Here is an 8,778-nt window from a genome sequence, read left to right as displayed (position 1 = left end):
ATGTTTCCCGCCGTCGTCCTACATGTAAATACCGCGTGGTAGTTGACTATCACTACGCCAGACGGCAAAACAGCGAATTGTCTCTCCACTGTTTTCATTTACGCAGCAAAACTTTGCATATGTTTGGTGTCGTAACCTTATTTTAGGTCATCGGTATGCATTTTCTAATGTTATTAATGTTTGTTTATTTTAGAAACCTTTATAAATTTTGCTATGGAAAGGTAATGGGCCTTTAACTTAAAACGTTGAAAAAAATGACCCCGAAAAACGTTGTTGAAAACTGAACTTTCAGTGCACTTTTTACACCGACCCGTTGAAAATAGACCCCGTTGAAATGTGACCCCATAAGAACTCGTTTGTACACAACAACACAACACGACACCACAACACCACGAAACCAAACAACATCACACAGCACATCGACACACCAACAACACAACAACACAACACAACAACACAAAAAAAATTACACAACATCACACAACATAAGATCACACAACACAACAACGCATCACACAAGACAACATTACACAACAACACGACACAACCACAACACAACACACAACCACTCAACAACAATACAACATCCAACAACAACTGAACAACACAACATCACAAAACACAAAATCACACAACAAAACATTACACAACAGCACATCACACAACATAACACAAATACACATCACACACACACGCAACAACAACACAACACCACCCAACAACAACACACATCACCACAAAAAACAACACATCATACAAACAACAACACACACACCACGCAACAACAATACAACACCACCAAAAAAACAACACAATAACACACAACAACACAACACACGACAACATCACACAACAAAACATCACACAACACAACACACACAACACAACCATGCACACCACAACACACAACACAACAACAATAGAACACCACCCAACAACACAACAATACACGCAACAACAACACCCGACAAAAACACAACATCACACAACAACACATAACACATCATACAACACAACACACAACAACGCAACAACAATACAAACATCACCCAAAACAACACAACAACACAACACACACCACCGACAACAACACAACAACACAACATCACACAACATAACGCAACAACACATCACAAAACATCGCGTCACAACACATTACACAAACACGGAACAACAACACAACACAAAACAGAGCCACACAGCACACAATAACGCACAACACAACAACACACCAATGACACACAACACAATAACATGACACAACCACACATAACAACACAACATACAACAACAAAACAACACACAACAACACCACACAACAAACAACACAAAAACACAAAACAACACAACAACACATTACAACATAACCATACGCAGAACACAACATAACTGATCCATATGATATATAATACATGCATTCTTATATTGCAGGGAATTTAACAATTACAATCTGACAAACGTAAAATCGTCGAAAATATAATCATAAAAATCCCATAATTAGAGTTTTGTAACACAATCCACTGGTAATCGGAAGTGAACAACACATAGTACAAACTTTGCATGCAGTTGATACCAACAATTCCTTTTTATTTACTACGTTACCTCAGTGTTATATAGCAATTCCTCAGTTTGAGAACAATTAAATTAACATTATCTACACGGACGAACAAAATGACTATAGAAAAAATGAAAGTTTTGTAGTGCCGTATTCTCCATAATAAACATACAAGCACCTAAAATATTTAAATGAGGTATTTGTTACGATGATAACAATACCAAATTTCAATTCAAATCGAGGTGATTACGTAATTTAAATACCAGCACAGAAGGGTCGCTTATATTAGGAATGGCGATAACAGAATTCGAGAATTATGTTTGTGCAACAGTTATATATGTGAATGTACTAGGGTCATATTTCAACAGACCATCCGTTGATAGTTTGCCAAGGTCATTTTTCAACAGACCTGCCGTTGAGAATTGACCCTAGACACTGTCAATTTTCAACGGCATTCGGGGTCCGTTTTCAACGTTGAAAACTGACCAGAGGTCAATTTTCAACGAGGTCCATTTTCAACGTTACGCCGGCTATAGTACAATAGGGCCACTAGCTGCAATATTGTAGCTCAAAAGACTTTAAGACAGATAACGGTGTCGTCTTTAGAGCTACAATTGGTGCCTATTACTGCTAATGGAGCAAAGATATGTTTGTGCAAACCATTATTTAAACGTCTGTATGCATTTTATCTTACTTGTTTTATATAACTTACCTACAAAGCAATAAAACTGAACCATATAAAATATCAAATTCACAGCGAGACATTATTTTTTTCACATATAAATATGATGGAATTTTCGAATGAAAATTATACGGGAAGTCTACAAATTATGAATTTGACGTCTTAATAGTGGTAAAAGAGATATTTAGAATGGTCGTTATGTTTCTTTTGCACAAAAATAATATGTAGATGCATGTATACGCTTACAATAATTGAAAACCTACAACAAAGTATAGAAAACTGTTCCCGAGTGATTTTCTGAGGCAGTGCTCCACTACGATATACGTATAGGGATCATTTCGTACCCGGCCGAAAGGTACAGTAGGCCGGGTACGTATATTCGTTCTAGGGGACCACAGGGTCGAACCCCGCTCTATAGCCGATATACTAACTTTAAAGTGCGGGAAAATACTCCGGGATTCGTGCATCTATGATTTTTATCCTGCAGCTATCAAAAAATAAGTGCTTATTTAAGATGAAATATACTAACATTGTTGCAAATATGTCGGTCTTTCAAACGATCTTGTTCGCCTCTGAAGTAGGTCAGTCGAATTGACGCACGTGCATCAATTCTAAAATACAACTGCTTTCCGTCAGTGCCGAATACAGCAATAATATATGTGGTAGGTGGATTCTTCGCCACACATTAAATGCTGGTTTGCAGGATAAACAGTCAGTTCCTATATGAAGATTTATTGCAGTAGATAATTTATCAAATAACCGCAAGGTTACATAATTGTGTCATATGCAACTTCAGGTATTTTTTCCCTCTGGGATGGTGTCATATCACATAGCCTAAATCCACATAGACTTTAGCTAGAATCGGGGAAAAACCTAGAAAAAAACCACCGAAAATATATTTCTATAGAAACTGATATGAAAGCGTTGAAAGTTTGTTTCAAAATTAGAATAATTAATTTAAATATGGAAATGGATGTGAGATAACTATCGAATGGAAAAATGGGGAAGAAAAACAAAACAAAAAACCTTCAGATTCGTATTAAAACGTATCTTTGACGACCGCTAGGTTTTTTTTAATTCTAAAGCCTTGATAAACAAATTATTCAATTCAAAAGAGGAATAATTGATTGAAAGAAAGCTTATGACATACCTTTTATAAATGCGGATATTTTTATATACATATCCAAACCCAAAATATGGGTGAAGGCTCTCAAAAGTTTGTGTATGTGTGTCATTAGACTGGCCACCAATCTCTAGAATATTGAAAAAATCTCCTAAATTTGGCTTGATTATGTCTGATTCTAGATTACTAAGTTTCAAACTAGGGGGAGATACTCAAGTAAAGAACTCTGCTGAGAAAGTCATCAACAACTTAAGTGTCTGATGGCCAATGTAGTGTGCCATAAAACTTTCGGGAAGAAAAGAAGAAAAAACAATTTTGTTGAGAAAAACACTTTTTAATTTACTACCAATATGTTTCTCATAACAAATCGAAAGACTTAAAAGACTTTCAAATAGATACACACATACAAGAAATAGCCTCCTATATTGGACACCTGCATACAAAAACATAATATGTATTTACAAAATCATCATATATCCACATGATGATATTAAACTACATGTAGTGATGATATTTCTGAGAGAGTGATGATCATTGTGATACGATGATACGATCATTGTGATATATTTACACTTGCTAGGCTTGGTCACTATACGCTTATACTAGCCGATTTTGTTTACCATAACTGCATGGTAACATTGAACTTTGAACTTGCGTAAGGAAATGTTCTGTGCAACGTAAAAGGACTACTTTTTTTTAAAAGAAACACATGGCTTTGTTTACATTTTGACGCAACATTACGTGTATATTGTAGTTTTTCATAGAATTTTGGAAAAATGTAAACAATATATACATCTTTTATATTTATATATGATTCAAACAATTTTTAAATTTACAATTGTATAAAGAAACGGAAAAATATCCCGACCGGGGCGACGTGCTTTCATTTTTGTTAAAAATGATGGGTGTCAAATGTAAACATTACCTCTGTGCCTGTTCGTCCTACGATCGAGCCTTTGGGGTGGACGGGTGTGAGACCCTCTGATAGAGGTCAGTTATAAACATATCCTCTTGTCTTTGTTCTTTGAGTATTTAATCATGTGTATTATAAAACATGCACCGCTAATAATCCACGCGTTTGACAGTTCCGCGTCACCACAAATACATTGTATCCATCGAACACAAGTGAATTTGTTTCATCTATCGATGGCGATATGGATCTAAGCGTAACGTTAGATTATATAATCACATGGCTCCCAAGGATGTAATACCGTCAAGTCAGACGACATCTCAAACACATTGAGCTACTTGAAAATCGGTGTTTTGCCAACTTCGGCAAACTAAAGTGTGTAAGCGTGCGTCAGCTTCGCCTCGCTGCACAATAACGGTCACCGAGTTCACACATGTGGCCGTGTACAAATTCTTTATGTTATTACGCTATATATTAACTTTTAGCAAAATTGAATATATATTTAAAGTTCTGATCTGATTAAATAAAATTATCTCTGAAATTTACTTTGTTTGTCATGTTTATTTTACACTAAAATATTGAACTTTTTTGTCGTCGCGGATGAATAATTCTACCTTACGTGAAGCGTCACCATTCGCTGTTCAAATGAGTAAGCTCCTCCCACTTTTGACCGACTTTTATTGAATAATTAAGTCACTTTCAAATGACGATTTTATTGCATAAAATATAAAATAAAAAGTCGTGTGAGTGTAAATATAGGGATTGGATTTCGTTTTTATGTTAACCATGCTTGTATGGAGCAATTCCTCTAAGAATATATTCAATATGAGGCGCTAACGCGCCCCATAGAATATATTCTTAGAGGGATTGCTCCATACAAGCATGGTTAACATAAAAACGAAATCCAATCCCTATATGATGATAATGGTGATGGTATGATGAGCATGGTGATGAGGATCATTGTGATATGATGATAATGGTGATGGTAGACGATAATGGTATGATGATAATTGTGATATGATGATAATGGTGAGGTATAATGATGGTGGATGATCATTGTGATATGATGATAATGATGATGATCATTGTGATATGATGATGATCATTGTGATATGATGATAATGGTGATGGTATGATGATAATGGTGATGATGATCATTGTGATATGATGATAATGGTGATGGTATAATGAGCATGGTGATGATGATCATTGTGATATGATGATAATGGTGATGGTATGATGAGCATGGTGATGATGATCATTGTGATATGATGATAATGGTGATGATGATGATCATGATGATGTGATGATGATCATTGTGATGGTATGATGATCATGATGATGATGATGATCATTGTGATATGATGATAATGGTGATGGTATGATGATCATGGTGATGATGATGGATCATTGTGATATGATGATAATGGTGATGGTATTATGATCATGGTGATGATGGTCATTGTGATATGATGATAATGGTGATGGTATAATGAGCATGGTGATGATGATTCATTGTGATATGATGATAATGGTGATGGTATGATGATGATGATATGATGATAATTGTGATATGATGATAATGGTGATGGTATGATGATAATGGTGATGATGATCATTGTGATATGATGATAATGGTGATGGTATATAATGATATGGTGATGATGATCATTGTGATATGATGATAATGGTGATGATGATCATTGTGATATGATGATAAATGGTGATGGTGATATTGATGCATGGTGATGATGATCATTGTGATATGATGATAATGGTGATGGTATATGATGATCATGATGATAATGGTATTGGTGATGATGATGATGTGATGATGATCATGTGATATGATGATAATGGTGATGGTATAATGATCATGGTGATGATGATCATTGTGATATGATGATAATGGTGATGGTATGATGATAATGGTGATGATGATGATCATTGTGATATGATGATAATGGTGATGGTATGATGATAATGGTGATGGTATATGATGAGCATGGTGATGATGATCATTGTGATATGATGATAATGGTGATGGTATGATGATATGGTGATGATGTGATCATTGTGATATGATGATAATGGTGATGGTATGATGATAATGGTGATGATGATCATTGTGATATGATGATAATGGTGATGATGTATGATGATAATGGTGATGGTATAATGAGCATGGTGATGATGATCATTGTGATATGATGATAATGGTGATGGTATATGATGATGAGCATGTGATGATGATCATTGTGATATGATGATAATGGTGATGGTATGATGATAATGGTGATGATGATGATCATTGATATGATGATAATGGTGATGATATATGGTGATGGATCATTGTGATATGATGATAATGGTGATGATGATGATGATAATTGTGATATATGATGATGGATGGTGATGATGATCATTGTGATATGATGATAATGGTGATGGTATGATGAATGTGATGATGATCATTGTGATATGATGATAATGGTGATGATATGATGAGCATGGTGATGATGATCATTGTGATATGATGATAATGGTGATGGTATGATGAGCATGGTGATGATGATGATCATGTGATATGATGATAATGGTGATGGTATGATGATGATGATGATGATCATTGTGATATGATGATAATGGTGATGGTATGATGATGCATGTGATGAGGATGTATGATGATATGTGATGATGATAATGGTGATGATGATGATATGTGATATGATGATAATGGTGATGGTATGATGATCATGGTGATGATGATCATTGTGATATGATGATAATGGTGATGGTATAATGAGCATGGTGATGATGATCATTGTGATATGATGATAATGGTGATGGTATAATGATGTGATGATGATGTGATATGATGATGATTGTTGATTGTGATATGATGATAATGGTGATGGTATGATGATGATGGTGATGATGATGATCATTGTGATATGTATGATGATAATGGTGATGGTATAATGAGCATGGTGATGAATGATCATTGTGATATGATGATAATGGTGATGGTATGATGATATGGTGATGATGGTCATTGTGATATGATGATAATGGTGATGGATGGTATGATGATAATGGTGATGATGATGGTCATTGTGATATGATGATATGATGATAATGGTGATGGTATGATGAGCATGGTGATGATGATCATTGATGATGATGATGATGGTGATATGATGAGATGGTGATGATGATGATGGATATGATGATGATGGTGATGGTGATGATGATGATGTGATTGTGATATGTGATATGATGATGATGGTTGTGATGATGATGCATGGTGATGATGATCATTGTGATATGATGATAATGGTGATGGTATAATGAGTAATGGTGATGATGAGATGGTCATTGTGATATGATGATAATGGTGATGGTATCATTGTGATATGATGATGATGATGATGTGGTATGATGATAATGGTGATGATGATCATTGTGATATGATGATAATGGTGATGGTATGATGAGCATGGTGATGATGATGATCATTGTGATATGATGATAATGGTGATGGTATGATGAGCATGGTGATGATGATCATGTGATATGATGATAATGGTGATGGTATGAGATGTGATGATGGTCATTGTGATATGATGATAATGGTGATGGTATAATGAGCATGGTGATGATGATGTCATTGTGATATGATGATAATGGTGATGATGATGATGCATGATGATGATGATCATTGTGATGATGATCATTGTGATGATGATGATATGGTGATGGATCATTGTGTATGATGATAATGGTGATGGTATAATGATGCATGGTGATGATGATCATTGTGATATGATGATAATGGTGATGATGTCATGTGATATGTGATAATGGTGATTGGATATGATGATGTGAATGGTGATGATGATGATCATTGTGATATGATGATAATGGTGATGGTATGATGAGCATGGTGATGATGGTCATTGTGATATGATGATAATGGTGATGGTATGATGATAATGGTGATGATGATCATTGTGATATGATGATAATGGTGATGGTGATGGCATGATGATGATGATGATTGTGATATGATGATAATGGTGATGGTATGATGATCATGGTGATGATGATCATTGTGATATGATGATAATGGTGATGGTTATGATGATGTGGTGATGATGATCATTGTGATATGATGATAATGGTGATGGTATATGATGAGGTGATGGTGATGATGATCATTGTGATATGATGATAATGGTGATGGTATATGATCATGGGTGATGATGATCATTGTGATATGATGATAATGATGATGATGGTGATGATGATCATTGTGATATGATGATAATGGTGATGGTATGATGATGACATGGTGATGATGATGATCATTGTGATATGATGATAATGGTGATGGTATAATGATCATGGTGATGATGGATCATTGTGATATGATGATAATGGTGATGGTTGATATAATGAGATGTATGATGGTGATGATGATCATTGTGATATGATGATAATGGTGA

The sequence above is a fragment of the Argopecten irradians genome, chromosome 11 (assembly GCF_041381155.1).
Source record: "Argopecten irradians isolate NY chromosome 11, Ai_NY, whole genome shotgun sequence".
NCBI lineage: Eukaryota > Metazoa > Mollusca > Bivalvia > Pectinida > Pectinidae > Argopecten > Argopecten irradians.
The sequence above is the reverse complement of the archived record's forward strand: the minus strand, read 5'-3'. Positions refer to the sequence as shown.